This window comes from Antechinus flavipes, chromosome 4 (assembly GCF_016432865.1).
Source record: "Antechinus flavipes isolate AdamAnt ecotype Samford, QLD, Australia chromosome 4, AdamAnt_v2, whole genome shotgun sequence".
In the NCBI taxonomy this organism is placed as follows: Eukaryota; Metazoa; Chordata; class Mammalia; order Dasyuromorphia; family Dasyuridae; genus Antechinus; species Antechinus flavipes.
The window spans coordinates 443,218,112-443,234,565 of NC_067401.1; the positions used below are offsets into that span (position 1 = coordinate 443,218,112).

Sequence of the window (16,454 nt, forward strand, 5' to 3'; positions counted from 1 at the left end):
TGCTTGATTCTTAGGGACCATAACTTAAATCCAAATCACTCTGGCTCTCATTGGCCAATAACAGGTCTCAGGCTCTGATTGTTTCAGAGTGAATGTAAATAGCAATTGTTTCTGTTTTGGCCAGAAACCCCAACGGTCTTCTCCTCCCAGATTGATTTTGGGCAGAGAGCCCACACAAAATTGACATAATTGACTTTCCCAGGTCACAGCTAGTAACTCTCTGAAGTCAGATTTGAACTTGGGTCCTTCTGCTTCCAGGATCTGTGTACTATCTGCTAGGTTCCTGATTTTTTTTTTTTTTTTGACTGAGTAAAAGAAATCATTCTTTGCCTCATTTCTTACCTAATCTTAGTCACTGAATGGGTATTGCCTCAATCAAACTGAGGCCTGGGAAAGACCATAGCTTTAAAATGCTAAGGTCTTCTACTGGATCCAGAGCCATCTCCAGTTGTCCTGATCTATATCTGGCCACAGGATCCAGATGGCTCTGAAGGAGAAAGTAAGGCTGATGACTTTGCACAGCCCTCCCTCAGTTAAATCCAACTGGCTTACACCCTGTTTTTGAAGAAAGGACTAAACAGCAATGACCCTTGGTACTCTGCTTCTCTGACTGAAGGACACATCAAAAAGCTCCTTCGAAAGATTCCATTTGAAACCCTTCATTTCCCATCTGGCTGCACTCCCTTGGACTTCTCCATCATTCTCCCTCAGACAGTATCTTCTTCTTCCCTGTCTCCTTACTTTTCAGATTAATTTTGTATTGTCTTACCCTCCTTGATTATAAGCTCTTTGAGGATAGGGACAGTCTTTTCCATATGTAAATATTTGTATTCCCAGCACTTAACATTGTCCTAGCCTATATTAGGAGCTTGATAAATATTTATTAACTAACTGGCTCACTCTCTGATACTCAGAAAATAATTTTCCTTCCCCAACCCTCAATTTTCTCATCTTGCAAACATTATTCGCTCCAATAATTAAAAATGACTATAACCCAGAGTGCAACAGAGAAACTCATTGCCAAGGCTAGCAGCCTGCAACACATTACAAAGAACTACAAAGAACCCTAGAGTAAAGGATGTAATCAAAGAAATGTAGTGGAACTTCAGTGATTCTGTTTTCTAGAGAGCCTGGTAGCCTACAAGTAGCACCTGTACAGAACAAGACTGTTGCTTTGATATGAGTCTTAACCTTTTTCACCTCCCTCCTTTCTAGCCTCTGAGACAGATGATTGTGCACTCAGTGAAACCTCTGAAGGGGAGATGCAACAGAGTATGGATCGATTCTCTGCATCTTGTCCTAATTTTGGCTTGGCTGTTAACACCAAGAAAATAGAGGTTCTCTACCAGGTCCCAGGTTCCATTCCCATGGAGAATGGTTACAGCAAATGGAGAAATTTTGAATGCTGTGGATAAGTTCACTTACCTTGGCAATATACTTTCCATACAAATGGTGAGTGTAGTGCACATAGTGCCAGAGCTGGCTCAGTTTGGGGGAGACTCTGAAGGAAAGTGTGGGAGAGAAGAATATTAGACTGATCTGAAGGTCAACAGAGCAATTGTGCTGATCTCATTGTTGTATGCCTGGGAAACCTGGACAGTCTACCAGCGTCATGCCCGGAAACAGAATCGCTTCCATTTGAATTGTCTTAGGAAGATGCCGAAGACCATCTGGCAGGATAAGGAACCCAACACTGAAATCCTTTATCAAGCTAACCTCCAAGAATTCAAACTGTCGCAGAGTGTAACTCCAATGACCTGCCATGTTGTTGAGATGCCAAATATACATTTGCCTGAGAGACTATTTACAGAGAACTTACACAAAGCAAGCATTCACACAGAGGTCAGAAGAAGTGCTACAAGGACACATCAAATTTTCTGTGAAAAACTTTGGGATTGAAGACACTGGCATGGGACCACCCTGCGTGGGACATCAAAGAAAGCACTGTGCTCTATGAACAAAACAGAATCGTGGTACCCCAAAAGCACTGTGAGATGCACAATTTTGGACACATATCCACTTCCAATGGAAGTTCACAGGGACTATTTGTGCCTGACCTGTGGTAGAGCCTTTTGATCTTGTACTGCTTTGATCAATCACAGTCAAACATACTTGCTCTTAGGGATTGTCATTTTCATCCTTTTCAAGCATGAAGGACAACAACCAATCGACTTTCTAGTTATTGGGCTTAACTTTCCAGTTTATTCTGTAAATCACTACTGAAATCTTATTCTTAGCAAGTTTTTTGACCATGTTATTTCCCAATTCAAAAACTTTTACTTAGTGGCTACTCATTGCTTAGGTTAACCTTAAAATAAGATTTTCAACATAGGGCTTTTCAAAACTAGTCCTCTTACCATTCTCTAAATCCTAAATCCTTCACTACAGTCAAAGGATTTATTAATGGTCATTCAAATGTCAATTGATTTTTTTTTTCCTGTTGATGCCCATTTAATCATTTTGTCCAAACCTCACATATTCTTCCCATATTCCTACATTCCTCCAAATTCTAACTACTCTTAACTATGATCAAAACTCTATTAATCTGTGAAACTTTCCAGGATATTCCAGTCTACCTTTAACTTTCATTCTTGTAAATAACTGTGTAAATTTGTCAGTTAATTGTGTTCTGCCTTGTGGCTAGTAATAATATCCTATTAGTACCCACTCTGGATTACTTCCCCAGACGGCAGGAATAGTTCCAAGATCTAATATACCTCATAGATCTACCTTTCTAGAACTATAGCTTGTAAGTCCCCACTGATGGGTATACCCTTAATAATCAACCAATAGATAAAATTAGCTCAAAGAGAATGCATTTACAGGAATAGTCTTAAAAACACTAGCTCCAAAGCATTTCTTCCATAAACCTAAAACATATTCTTCCACAAATATATACATAGTGGGAAAAGTAGACACAAATTTAGATTGCATTGCTAATGAATCACATGTGCCTGAGACTTCCAGGACTTCAGATTTTTGATAAACCTTCTTCTCCAATGTAGTCCTTACATTGTACACACACACACACACACACACACAACACACACACACACACACGCCTATACGCATGCATTATCTTTAAATGAATCGTCATCCAATTGGACTTCCTCTCTGAAGTTCAACACTACATTTTCAGGACTAGTTCTTTCTTGAATTTATGGTTGCCTCTCTTCTTAACTGCCAAAGATCATTTATACTCCATGAAGCTGCCTCTTCCCTAACCTGATAACTGTTTTCTGTTTGGAAAGAATGTCTTATGATCAACCACTGGTTCTTTATGGACTGACAGCATAGTTTTTAAAGTACCATCAAGAGTCATGGCCAGGTTCTTCCTGCTCCATAACAAATTGCCTATTCTAATGAAAGCAAGAAAAACTATTTCCAGCTTCATAAAGGTATATGATTTCTTCCCCTTTCTGTGATTATATCCTGGGCTTTCTCAAAAATATGTGTGTGTGTGTCCCTGACTAATGCCCCCTACAATCACATGTATTTGCTTTTTGACATTCTCAGGTTTGTGTCTCATTTTTCCATTAGATTGTAAGGTTCTTGAGGTCAGGGACTAATACTAATTTGCCTTTCCTACTTTTCCTACCTATCTACTTAGCTACAATGGATGTTCAATCAATATGCTTTGGTAGAATGCTGCCTAAGGTCACGGATGAATATAAAAATAGAATAAATGGCTCATCTATAATTCCCATAATCTACTCTTCCCCATTGTCTCAAACATCTCTAGTGGTATGTCTTACTAATTTGGGAAGAGTAGTCTACTTTTGTGTATAAATCACTGAATATACTATTCCATCAGAGCAGAAATATGTTGCAAGTTATCTGTGTAACTCTCACAGAAAACAAAGCAACAGCTATGTATGTTTGAAGGAAAATAATGTCTTCCTGTACCTAGCGCAGTCACCAGTTCTCCATTCTAGCCTAAGATGATGGATGCATCCAGTTTTCCTTTACTGCTAAGATCCTTTAACCATTTCCTCTTGAACCTTGAACTGGCAAGTGTAGTCTGTCCTGAAATGGGTATTTTAATTTCTAATGGATAATTACACTGGGCTAACAAATGTGAACATTAAGATTAAGATCTGAAAGCATCTTAAGCTAACTCAGAGGGGATAAAGCACAGAAAAGTTTAGCTTTATTCAAAAAGGGGAGATTCTGGGTTTGGTACTGACTAATAGGAAATCTAGGTTCAAATCTTATCTCTGATACTTACTTCTTGTGTGATCCTACCCAAGTCACCTAGCCCTTCCATGACCCAGTCAAGTCTCCAAGATTATAAATTGCAGAACAGGTGCTGATCTACATTTATAGATCAGATTCCTCGCCAGAAGCTTCCAACACTGATGAAGTTACAAGTCTAGACCAAAAAATGTTTAAAGTTAAAAATAAAATAAACTGGCTGATGAACTAGGGATCAAAGAAACCAAGATTATTCCATTCTGCTTAAGGATTGGCCCATTGGAGCTGGTAATCAACATGTTAGTTCCTCAGGAGAGCCTGTTCCATTTGCCAGGCAAATAACCCTGAATTACAAATACTGACCTTTCAGCCCAATAATTCTTAACTTTAGGCACGGGCAATTCCCAAAGAAGTAGTACAAGGCATGAAAATCTGGCCTAATATCAACAATCCAGTCCAATGGAATCTTCTGTTGCCTCTGATCTTTCTTGTAGAGAGTGACTGCCAAGACTAATAGGTCCCACAGCTCTAGGCAGGACAGAGGGGAGAGTGATTGAAATTCAGCAAGCAACAGAGGAGGAAAAGGGGGGAAATGTGAAGCAATAGAAAAAAATTTATTTGAAATCCACAATTCTTAGAAATCTATAATTTATCTGAATTCCTTGAAATAAATAAGACAGATAAATTTTTGAATAAATTTGGTTTTATTTTAAATATATCTATCTGCCTGGTTCTAAATTATTATGTCTCTTCTCTTCTCTCTCTTCATCCTTTCTATTAATGATCTCAGCAGTTCCCAGGGGTTCAATGCCATTTCTATACTGATTACTCCCAAATCGATACATCCAATCTTAATCTCTCTCTCTTAAACTTCATGCACACATTGTCAAATACCTGCTGAATCTCTCTTCTTGATTGTCACCGAGGCACCTCAAATTTGATTTATATCAAACCAAATTCATTACCTTCCATTACAAACCTTCCTCTGCTCTACACTTTCCTGTTTCTATTGAGGGTACTATCATTCTCCCAATCACCAAGATCTGTAATCGTAGATCCTAGATTCATTCTTGACTTTCTCCCTTCCCCCTCCCCATGCATTATAGTCAATCACTTTCCATGTCCTCTCAATATCATCTCAAACATCTGCCCCTGTCTTTCCTCCAACACCACTCTATTCCATCAGTTCTCTCCTAGACAACCATAATAATCTACTTATTGGTCTTCCTGCTTCCATTCTCTTCCCTCTTCCTCCAATCCATCATCCCTCCAATTCCCTGTAGACTAAAATACCAAATTCATAGCCTGGCATTTAAGATCCTCTACTTCATAGAACCCACTGATTTTTCCACACAATTCATTTTTCTAGTTAGAAAAAACTGACTTCAAATTCTGCCTAAGATACTTATTAGTAGCTGGATGACCCTGGATAAGTTGTTTAACTATAAAAATGGGGATAATAATAGTACCTACCTGAGATAATATTTGCATTATGCTTAGCACAAAGTAGACATTTAATAAATGCTCATTCTCTTCTTTCCTTTTTGTACTGTATTCTCTAGGTCAACTGAACTACTAGATGTTTCCTTAATTGACACTCTCCCCTGCCTTCTTGCATTACATTATAGGAATGTACTTTTTTTTTTCTATGTCTTTCAGAATCCTTGGCTTCCCTCAAGGCTCAACTCAGGTGCCAGCCCTCTGTGAAGCTTCTTTTGTTAGTGACTTCATCCACCTGGATTTTCTTTGCACTATGCTTGTTGGTGTAAATGGAAAATTTGGGGTGGATTCCGGGAAAATGGTGGAGCAGGTCAGTAAATTTCAAGCTCTCCAGATTTCCCCCACAAACAGAGCAAATTTGCTCCTCAGACCAAATATAGCTTAGTGAAAAATCAAAAGACTTGGGGTAGAACAGGAGTCCTGCAGGGACAACCCCAGAAGATCTGAAGACAGACCCTGGACCCAGTGTGAAATACATAGGCCTCCAGGCTAACTGCATAGAAATACTAAGTGGGGACCCCTGGAGCAAGTTGGGATGGCTGGCACCTCAGCAGAAACCCCAGGAACTCTCACCTCTTGGACAGTGTGAGGAGTCAAGGTCTGAGTTCAGGAAGACTGAGGGAACCTCAGGCCCAGCTGTGCTGCAGAGACAGGCCCTGAGCAGGAGGGAGCCAGCAAATCAAGAGTGCAGAGGTAGTAGAGCAGGAATGCTGCTGGCTGCAGGCACTCACAGAAGCGGGGAGCCCTGGGTTTGGGGTCCTAGGTTAAAGGGGAGAGCTGAAATGAATTAAAGGTACCATACCCCCCATCCTATAGTTAGAGGTATTTCTACTAATACTTCCCATTAAAAAAATGGGCAAAAAAGAAAAAAACCCACCATAAAAACTTACTATGGGAACGAGGAAGACCCGGGTTCATCTTCACAGAAGGGCAGCGAAGTAAAAAAAGCTTCTACCCTACAGAAACGTGTCCCTACCCAGAGAGAACTTTAAGAAGAGCTCAAAAAAGAATTTAAAAATCAAATGAGAGACGTTGAGGAAAAAATAAAATAAAATCAAAACCATCCAAGAAAACAATATTGGATGGGGGGAAGGAACTAGAAAAGGGGATATTAAAGTCGGTGTATACATAAATATGTATGCATGTTATCTATATATGTATATATAAATATATATATATATATATATATATATATATATATATGTGTGTGTGTGTGTGTGTGTGTGTGTGTGTGTGGTCTATGGATAGGTGTGAATGTATATGTACACATATGTGTGTATATGTATCTATTAAATATATTTGTGGTTAACTATGGCCTGTTTGGGGGAAGTGGAGGGGGTTACAAGGAGGGAAAAAGAATAAAGTTTAAAAAATCCACAGCAGAGACCAAAGGAATAATCTACAAAGAAGCAAAGATGGACACTCATGAATATAATTTCTTCTACTATTATATATCCTTTCTTGAACTGGAAATTTATTATTATATATTTTGAATCCGCCCTGAAGTTCTGCTGGGCATGACAATGTTTTTCTTTTGTTCTGTTTTGTCTCTTTTTTCTATTCTGTAAATAATAACTTTTCTAAAAAAGTAAATTTCAAACTTGCCTAAAACTTTTTATATTTTAACTCTCTCAGACCATAAACCCCATCTGGTTAGCCACAAGACACTTAAGAATACCTAGTATGGGCATCTTTTTTATAACTACGCCTCTCTCTCCTCCCTATCAAAATTGTAATTTTTCAGACCTAGGCTTCCAGAAACATCCATACTTTTCCACTCCTAAACCCATCTCACATATTTGGGACTCTGCCCAAATATGGCTGAGGCAAAGAAATCATTACAGATGGGTTCATGAAAATTCCCTTTAACCTACTGTATTTAATCCCAACCTAAAACCACGTTTCACTTTACAACTCATCCCTCCAACCACCAGCACACTAGCAACTAGCTCACTAGGGCATCTGATGACCTGCCCTGTCTCTATGTTCTAAGGAACACCTGACAATCTGACTGAAAGAGCAATCATAGAAAACCATAAAAAACAGGTACTAGATCTCAAAAAGCACAGTACTGTTAAATAAGCATAATCTTTATTTGTTTTGAGAAGCCTGGGAAGTATGCCATATTAAAAATTAAAAGTAAGTTCTGCATCTTAAAAGAATTTAGCTTTTTTGAAAACTCACTTGTGTGAAATCTCTTGTTCTTGAGTGAAGCTAAATAAATGAAGCTTCATTGTCCAGAGCAGTCTGGAGAATTGTCTCTCTCATCTGCTTTGCTCTGTGGAAAACTGGCCTGAGTTTTGTCTGAAATGGCAGCAGCGTCGGCAGCAGGCCATCCGGTTGAACTGCATGTAAGTGAGCCTGAAAATGGCACAATCTACAGACTATAGACTTTAAATAAGATGTACCTTTCAAGGATCAAGCAAAGGTGGCAAAAGAAGAATGAAAAGAAGGACCAGGAGGAGAAAAAAGAGACTTTGCTCTTTGTTGGTTAATGGCAGAATAAGAAACACCCATAAAAGAAGTCAGCTCAAGTTGGGACAGTTGGCCCCATTTTTGTGAAGTAGAAACCGGAAATAATTTTTTTGATGATGTTATCCCAATAGTGAAACTCATTCAATCAAGAAAAAAAAAAAAAAACCTTTAAGTTCTCCAAAGCAAAAATTGATTGTTACAATTAAAGGGGCAGTTAGTATAAAGGGAAACCTCCTGCATTTAGGGTAGGACCTGGGTTCAAATCCTAGCTGTGTGACTTAACCCCCATTTTCCTCTGTTCTCTCATCTTTAAAATGAGAGGGCTGGATTAGATAATGGTAAAAGTCTTTTCCAGCTCTAAATTTTTAATGCCAGCTTCCTGTTCCATAGAATCATATCATTGGGTCCCAGCAATAATGACTTCAAGCTATAGAGTTTAGTGAGATCTTTGTGGTCATCTAGTCCAGCTCCTCCATTTTACTAATAAAGAAACCTTTCTCCTGGGAAGTTAAGTTACCAGGAAGTGTCAGAGACAGAATTTGGGTAATGAACAATGATTTTTTTTTTTTTTTATCAAAAAGCTAGGATCAAAGAAAATTTTAATTAAAAAAAAAAGCCAGAGATCTGGCAAGGATCTTGGAGATCATCAAACTTAAATCTTCCATTTCATAGAAGAGGGAAATTAATACTTGACCTTCTCCTCACTAGCAGCCTTTCTACCTTGGAAATACCTCCAATCTAAGACCTGCTTTCAGGATTGGTGAATCCTTAACCTAGAGTCTCAATGTATAAGTATTCTACACCATGCTGATTTCACTACCAGATCAACTCACTCTCCCTACTTTTCTCTACCTCCACACCAGCAGCCTTGCTCCATCAAGGACAATCATTTCAGCATACAATAACATTATGACTGGACATAACATTGACTAAAGTTTGGGATGCATCCTGAGATAATTCATTGTTAATTCTTCCTGTTTTCTTTCTCCCTCTCCCAATGCAGCTAATTCTTCTTTGAAACTAGGCAACAGTCTATCAGCTTAGGACAAGTTAGACCCCATATAGATCCAAAGAAGATGATGTCAAAGGTCCTCTCCTGTAGTCTTTATTTTTCTCTGGAATTTGCTTATGTGTAAATGGGAAAAATCCTAGGAAATCACAGATGGCACCCTGTCTGAATCATTCCTGAAAAGAGTCCCAACTACAATTCGTCAGGGGGGTGACAAACAGTTGGCCTGAAGACTTTCAGCATCCCTGTCCCAAGGTAATTTATTCCACTTTTGGACAGCTCAACTCACCAGACTGGTTTTTCTTGACTTCAAGCCTAAATGTGCCTCTTAGCAATTTCTACCCACTGCTCCTAATTCTATCCCCTGGGGCCAGGGGAAAAGGAGGTGAGCTTCTGAAGGAGAAAATTACATGACAAAAATGGTCAGAGAAGGAAACATTTAAGATGAATGAGGAGAAGAAAATCACGAAGACAATTTGAGGGCATTGAACTTGTGAACAAGCCTGGAGACTAAATTTGGGCAAGAGAAATTGGGAAAATTGGAAGAAAATCAAAGGATAAGAAAAGTAGTTCAGTCTTTCATGAAAATAAAAGGATTTAAGAAAAGGAATTGAAGAAGAGGAAGAGAGAAGGGAAGGGAGGAGGAAGAAAAAGGGGCAGCTCTAATGCCCATCTTTTCCTCTTCCCTTTCATCTAGTTTTATCAGCCTGTTTGCATGTAATTTATTATTTCCACCGCCTTACAATTTCTCAATCCTATCCAGGTCAGAGCTACTTTTCTCTCACCCCATTCCAGCTCCTTCCCCTCCACTCAGAGTCCACAGACTCATGTAACTACCTAATATGACCTTTGAGATTCTCGCTCTATTCTGAACAAACCTTTCCATATCTTTTGGGACCAGATCTTTGAGACTCTCATTTTATCTGAAATTGAAGCTTCATTCAAGCATCTTCATAGTCCTCAACTACCTCTCTAGTTTGGGCTGTTTCATCTTTTCCTGATGCTCATCTTGCAGCATCAAGGGAGAAGACAGTTATTCTTCACCCTCCTCCCACTGCTTCCAAATCAATTTCCTGCTCCCATAACTCAATCACTTTTGATCTTTTGACACGCAAATCCATTCAGTCTGATCAGGCTTCCCAGTTTCTCTCCTCATTTCTTTATTTAATAACTGCTTCTTGTTCTGCTGTTCTTTGCCAACCTATAGCTCACTCTTCCATAGAGCTAATAGCCTTCCTTTTTTCTTTATCCACCACCCTCATTCTCAATCACTTCGGTATTTGACAACATAGATTTTACATCTTTTGACCTTACAATCCCTCAGCTCTCTCAACTGTTTTCACAATACTTTATCCCCCATTGGACCTGGCCCGATCCCAAACTCTAGAATTCTGTTTTCAGACTGCACGCACCTGTCCTTCCAGTCTCTCCCTGCCTTGCTAACAATAACCCTGTTGCTCCCCTGCCTTATCTCCTGAGTGCCTCTTCCAATCTAACTTCACTCTTCTCCCTATCCAATTTTGACATATTATACTACTACTTCATCATCAACCTCGAATCCCTTGTTACTCTCATCTACAACCCCCCAAATATCCTGCCCGTTGGGACTTGCTAATTCCCACTCCTTATCCCCATTGAACCCCCACCATCCAATTTCCCCATTCTTTCCCACATCATTGAATACTCTTGATGCAAATCATACTGCTTTTACACACTACAAACTTATGGTGCATAACATTAGCTCACTGCTGCTAGGCAATCCTTCTATTTAGCTCTAGTTGATTCCAAATCTCATTCCATGCAATGGCTATTTTAAACTTTGTCCTTTCTCATGAAGTGCTCACACCCAACACTCACAGCAGATAATCCAAATCCTTGCTTTAATGAGTTATTTTAACTTTTTCCTCCATACTGCAAAAGTTCTTAATATCTGCACCCATTTTACCTTTTTCCCCTCCTATGTTAGAAGACAAAGCTTTTCTACTTTCAAAGGCTAATGGCTCATATTGTGTCAGTGATCCTGTCCCAGAATGTCTCCACTAAAAGGGACCTCAGACATCATCTCCTTTAATCCATACCTGAATAAAAATCTCCCTCCTGCAAAGTGTGTCATTCTATATAGTTCACTGTCAGTAACTCAACAATCACAGCTGTCAGGCCTTTCAGAGTTCTCAGATACACTTAATCTGAACTTGGTGGCTTAACTCAGCAGATACAACTTTTACTTAACTTGTTCTTTTGCTTAACTTTGATTTTTTTCATTAACAAACTTTACCTCCCCATTTTCTTAGCATTTGTACAGTTTAACATATCTTTTTTTATATTTTTGTTATTAAATCCCTAATCATTATTATATGTCTACCCAAAGTTATTCTTCTTTGCAGAATAAATGAGGACAAAATCAAGAATTAAAGGGCTCTTTTTTCTATTCCTTATTACTTGTACCCAATCTATCCCAAGTAGTCAACCTATCCCTTCCCTGATCCTTTTTTTCTTCCTCAAGATAACTAAAAAAACAAAAAAAAATCAGCTTTTTGTCTTTCTTAGTGGTTCTTCAGCCTTCTTAACACTGTCCTTAATTTTGCATTCATCTTCTCTTGCCTTTCTTTGCTTCTAACTTTTATGCATGTTTTTAAAGTCTAAGCTGATTGATTAGCTCCTTTCCATGTCCCCTAGGATCTTGCTCTTACAATCACCCCCTCTGTCTCATACATCTTCCAACTTTCCCTCTTCTCTAGTTCTTTCTCATCTCTCTCATGTTCATTCATGTTCAAGAAACTTTTCTCTTGATCATTCTTACCCTTGTAGTTTCTATCTCATCTCTCTTTTCCTCTCCAGAGCCACTTTTGCAAAACTAGTCTGAATCTTCTACCACCTCTAACTGACCACCCACTCTCTCTATAACCCTCTGTACTATTTCCTCATCAATGTGATCCATCACTGCTCTCAACTTTTTTTTACAGATGAGGAAATTAGGACTTGGACAATTTAAGTGACTTGGATGAAGGTCACAGAGCTTAGTCAATGGCAGAGTCTGAACAAATCTCTAATCTCCTGAGTCACCATCCATTAGGGATGTTTTTTGGTGCTGTTATTACTGTTGTTTTTTCATGTCTAAATATCATTTCTTTGACCTGAGAGCTAGTCACAATTTATAAAATTTGCATTTGGTGTTTCTGAAGGGGTAGAAAATGTCTGATCTGTAAGGTCAAAAGAACCTAATGTGTTTTGGAAAATTGGAAGTCAGAATGATACCACAATATTACTTGATGAGAACCTCTGGGTGACAGCATAAATTAAAAAAAAAAAGTAGAGTATTGAAAGAGCAGTGCAATCCAGGTGAGAGCAATAGTACTAAATTAATTATAAGAGACAATTGATTTCATTATAAGTTTAAAAAAACAAAAAAAAAACTTGTTTTGCTTTTTTATTATCACTTTCTTAGCATTTTGACTGTTTTTCATTTAACTCTGTTATGCAGCCTGAAGCTTCTCATAGACATCCCAGGATACGTGATTCGGGTACAGACTTCCTGCCTTGTTGTGGAATTAAACAAACGTCCCCTTGGTGCTAACACTGTGATTCAACTCCCCTGCAGCCTTCCTTGCAAAGGAGGACAAAGCAACTACATTCAAAAGGGCTGGATGCACACTCTGATTTTTCATCTCTAAAAACCCACTTAACAGTGAACGCATTTCAAATACAGTACAGTCAGAGCCCAGAGAATCAAAGAGCTGGAAGTGGTCTCATGTGGGGTATCTACCTAGCTCTCCTGCCTCCAAGCAAGACATTTGTTGAATGCATGTTGGAGATGACAACATAGACCATTCATGATAAATGACTGATGATTGTACTCTTAAAGTTCCCTGGGGCTAAAAGCTTTGGTAAGTCTTGTAACCTCTTCCAAAGCTTAACAGCCCTCTGTAACAAGGAAGTTTATTTTGATATTCAATGCCCCTTCTTTATCTTCACCTGTTGATGTAGTATCTGGTTCCACTATGTGCAGAATCAACATTCAGGGGAAAAATTGAAGTAGGGACAGGAACTGGACTTGCAAATTTGTAAGTATAGAGAACTACCAGGTGAATAAATGCCTTCCACCAATGTACCTTCTCTGTCACTCACAGTCTGAAAGAATTACCTGGAAGTCTGGCAAGGTCAGTAACTTGCCCAGGAATACACAGCTAATAGGTGTCACGGGCAATATTTGAACCCAATTCTTCCTGATTTCAAGACGATTTCTCTATCCACCTATGTTATTGTTAAAAACACAAGAGGACATTATATAAGGGATGCCATCAAAAAACTAAGGTGAATTGGGGAATAATTGGTTAATAATATAATATCACATAGTTCCTTACTAATAACAATTCCTGACATTTATATGAAGTTAACAAAATATCTCATTTGAGCTTCACAACAATCTCATGGGTTATATGTTGTTATTATCTCCATTTACAAAAAATGAAATTGAGGTTATTAGAGCTTAAATAGCTTATTGAGTAATAATAGATGTAAAGTGATAAGCATAGGTTCAAAAAATCAATGGCACAATTATAGGAAGGGGAAGACCCAGCAAAACTGCTCTCCTTTTAAAAAATCTGGCAATATAAACAGGCTAGAAATTTAACACAACAATAATGGAACATGACTATCCAAAAAGATACTGTGATCTTAGATTGCATTAATCTTCCAAGCACCCCACCAAGATCCCAGGACTCTAGCAGAACCAGCAGCACCTTAGTATTGCGGTGCTACTTTGTGCTAAAATCCCACCATTCTATATACACATATGCTCCCTTGAGGAAGAATAAATCTTATATTACCATTGCTTACTACTGGAAAGGACATAATAATCTATTTCCCTACAGCTTCACTTGGATGCTGAAAAACCAATTTTTAGCCAACCTAGGTCAAAGCTCTATTTTCTGCCATCTTTGCCCACTCACACATTCATCCACATCAGTCCTATTCTTCTAAAGTCACCATTCAACTATATTCTTTCCTTCCATTACAATAACCTGTCCTTTCAGGTAGTCTTTTACATTATATTATTACTCTACTCTTCAGCCCAGTGGCTTGCTATTATGTAGGTCATCTTCTTGCCTTTATACAGGCTGTCTACAATTCCTGAAAGGCTTTTGCTCCTTAATTTTGCCTCTTTATGTCTAAATGTCTTTAAACTCAGATGCCACATTCTTTAAGAGGTCCCTCCTGATATTTCCAGTTGTTAATTCTTCCTCTGCCTTTTGCCTTTCTTTGTCACATCATCAGTAGTTAACATAGTGCCTGGCACATAGTAGGTGATTAATAAATGTTCTGTTTATATACACATATACACATATTGTATAAGAGACAGAAAGACATACATACACAGAGAAAGATGGAGGCGGGAAGGGAGAAAGAGACAGAAAGATAGACAGAGAGGGAGGAAGAGACAGACAGACAGACAAATAGAGAAAGGAAAATCATTTGATACTGGGATGGAAGCATTATCATTCCAAAGGCTCTTGATTTCAGGATTTTAGGCTGTCTCCATCTCCTGGTTGAAGAGAAAAAGCCCAAGGAAAGAACAACTTTTTAATTGAATCAGTAATGATTGAATAAGCTCCCTGAAAGCTTTGTAACATTTTAGTTTCACATTTATGGCTTATTCATGTATTGTAAATATATAAAATAATCCTAAGTCTGATGAGAACTTTATCATATTTGATAACCATTCTCTATTTTAACACACCATCAATAAAATAATGTCAAAAAACAATGGATATAAAACACAGTACTTTTCCAGAAGACAATTTAAGCTCATCATGATTCTACTTAGCTTTCAATTCATTATCAACTCTACTAAAAAAATCTAATTATGACTTCCAAATTAAAGAGAGAATTGACCAAAACAGCTTATTAATCACTTGATGTAATTGAATGATATCAAGCAAATGGCTCTAAAAACCCAATATTAAACAGCTTCTTCATCTTGCAGAATTCTTCTCCAATGATATAAAAGTGTTGTGAAACAGATAAGTACACAGAAAAGAATATAAGAGACTGAAAGCTCTGAGCTGGAATGCAGATGTCATACTTAACTAATCATTGGATATGATACCTAAAAACACACAGGTCTTTTATAAACAAGAGATATAGAGCACAAAGATATGAAGGAAATGGCTGTACTAGAAAATGTTTTTAAAAATTTACAAGCATCCTGAAATCAAAGTTGAATGGGAAGAGCATACTTTAAATTATTAACACCTACACCACACCTATCTGAAACTACAAAATAGACAATAGATTTTGAAAGCAAACTAATAGAAATCCATACATTATTAATGAAATATTAATGATACACAGAGTTGGTCATTCTAAAGATAATAATAGAAAAATGAACACTTCCTTTTCAAAAAAGAGGAAGAGTAGTGAAAAACATAAGTAAGTTTTAAAAAACCTACAAAAGTACTTTTAGAACAAGAAGGTATTACCTTCATGAAACAATGATATCAGATTTTAAAAGCCATGTGATTTGTTGAATATAAGCAAAAGTAGTTTATTTCCTGATGAAGTTTATGAAATAGGCAAGATCTGTGAATGGAATCAAAAGTCCCCTGATGGGCAAGACTCACATGAACTTAGCTAACAGAAAAGTATTGAACAAATGTATGTCATACATCTTGTTTGTGGAAACATAGGAATTTATAAGGATAATTCAAAGCAGATAATTGCTACCAGGAAATATAAAAGTTATCCTTAAGGAACCCAAACAGCAATCAGTGCAAGGAAAAGGTTGGAACTATGTCACATATTCCTGCATGCTGAAAAATTTAAGACCTCCTAATTTAAGCTGGTACTTAAGTCATGACCTGGTAGCTAGAATTAGAAATCAGGAGATTGGTTATTGTCTTTCATGGATTAACAGATGACAACTCCTTTACTACAAATACAAACCTCTAAATTTGCTAGGGAATTTAAATAATAAACCAGAACCCAGCATTTATCATAGGCTAACCTATTAGCCATAATCATTTAGATATAATATTGATCCATAAAAGTGAAGAAAAGCATTTGAATAGATAATGCCATACCAAATACTCATTCTGTCAAATTTACATGGAATAAAATAGTTTGAAATATGAAGACTTAATAGAAGAGATCAAAATCAACTGAAAATAAGTTGAGGTACATATATCAATCAACTCATCTGCTACAGGGGTGCTTTCAGTGAGTTTAACATTCCAATATTTTTGTTCAATTGCCAAAAACAATTGTTTCTATCTGTGCA

At 37.7% G+C, this 16,454-nt stretch overlaps 1 long non-coding RNA gene across 1 annotated transcript; it reads left to right on the forward strand.

The window, feature by feature from the left end:
* Positions 1-5,863: 5,863 nt before the first annotated feature.
* LOC127560389 (uncharacterized) lies at positions 5,864-13,286 on the forward strand. Its single transcript, XR_007953323.1, has 2 exons — positions 5,864-6,004; positions 12,660-13,286. It is a non-coding gene; the product is annotated as an uncharacterized LOC127560389 (long non-coding RNA).
* Positions 13,287-16,454: the final 3,168 nt, after the last annotated feature.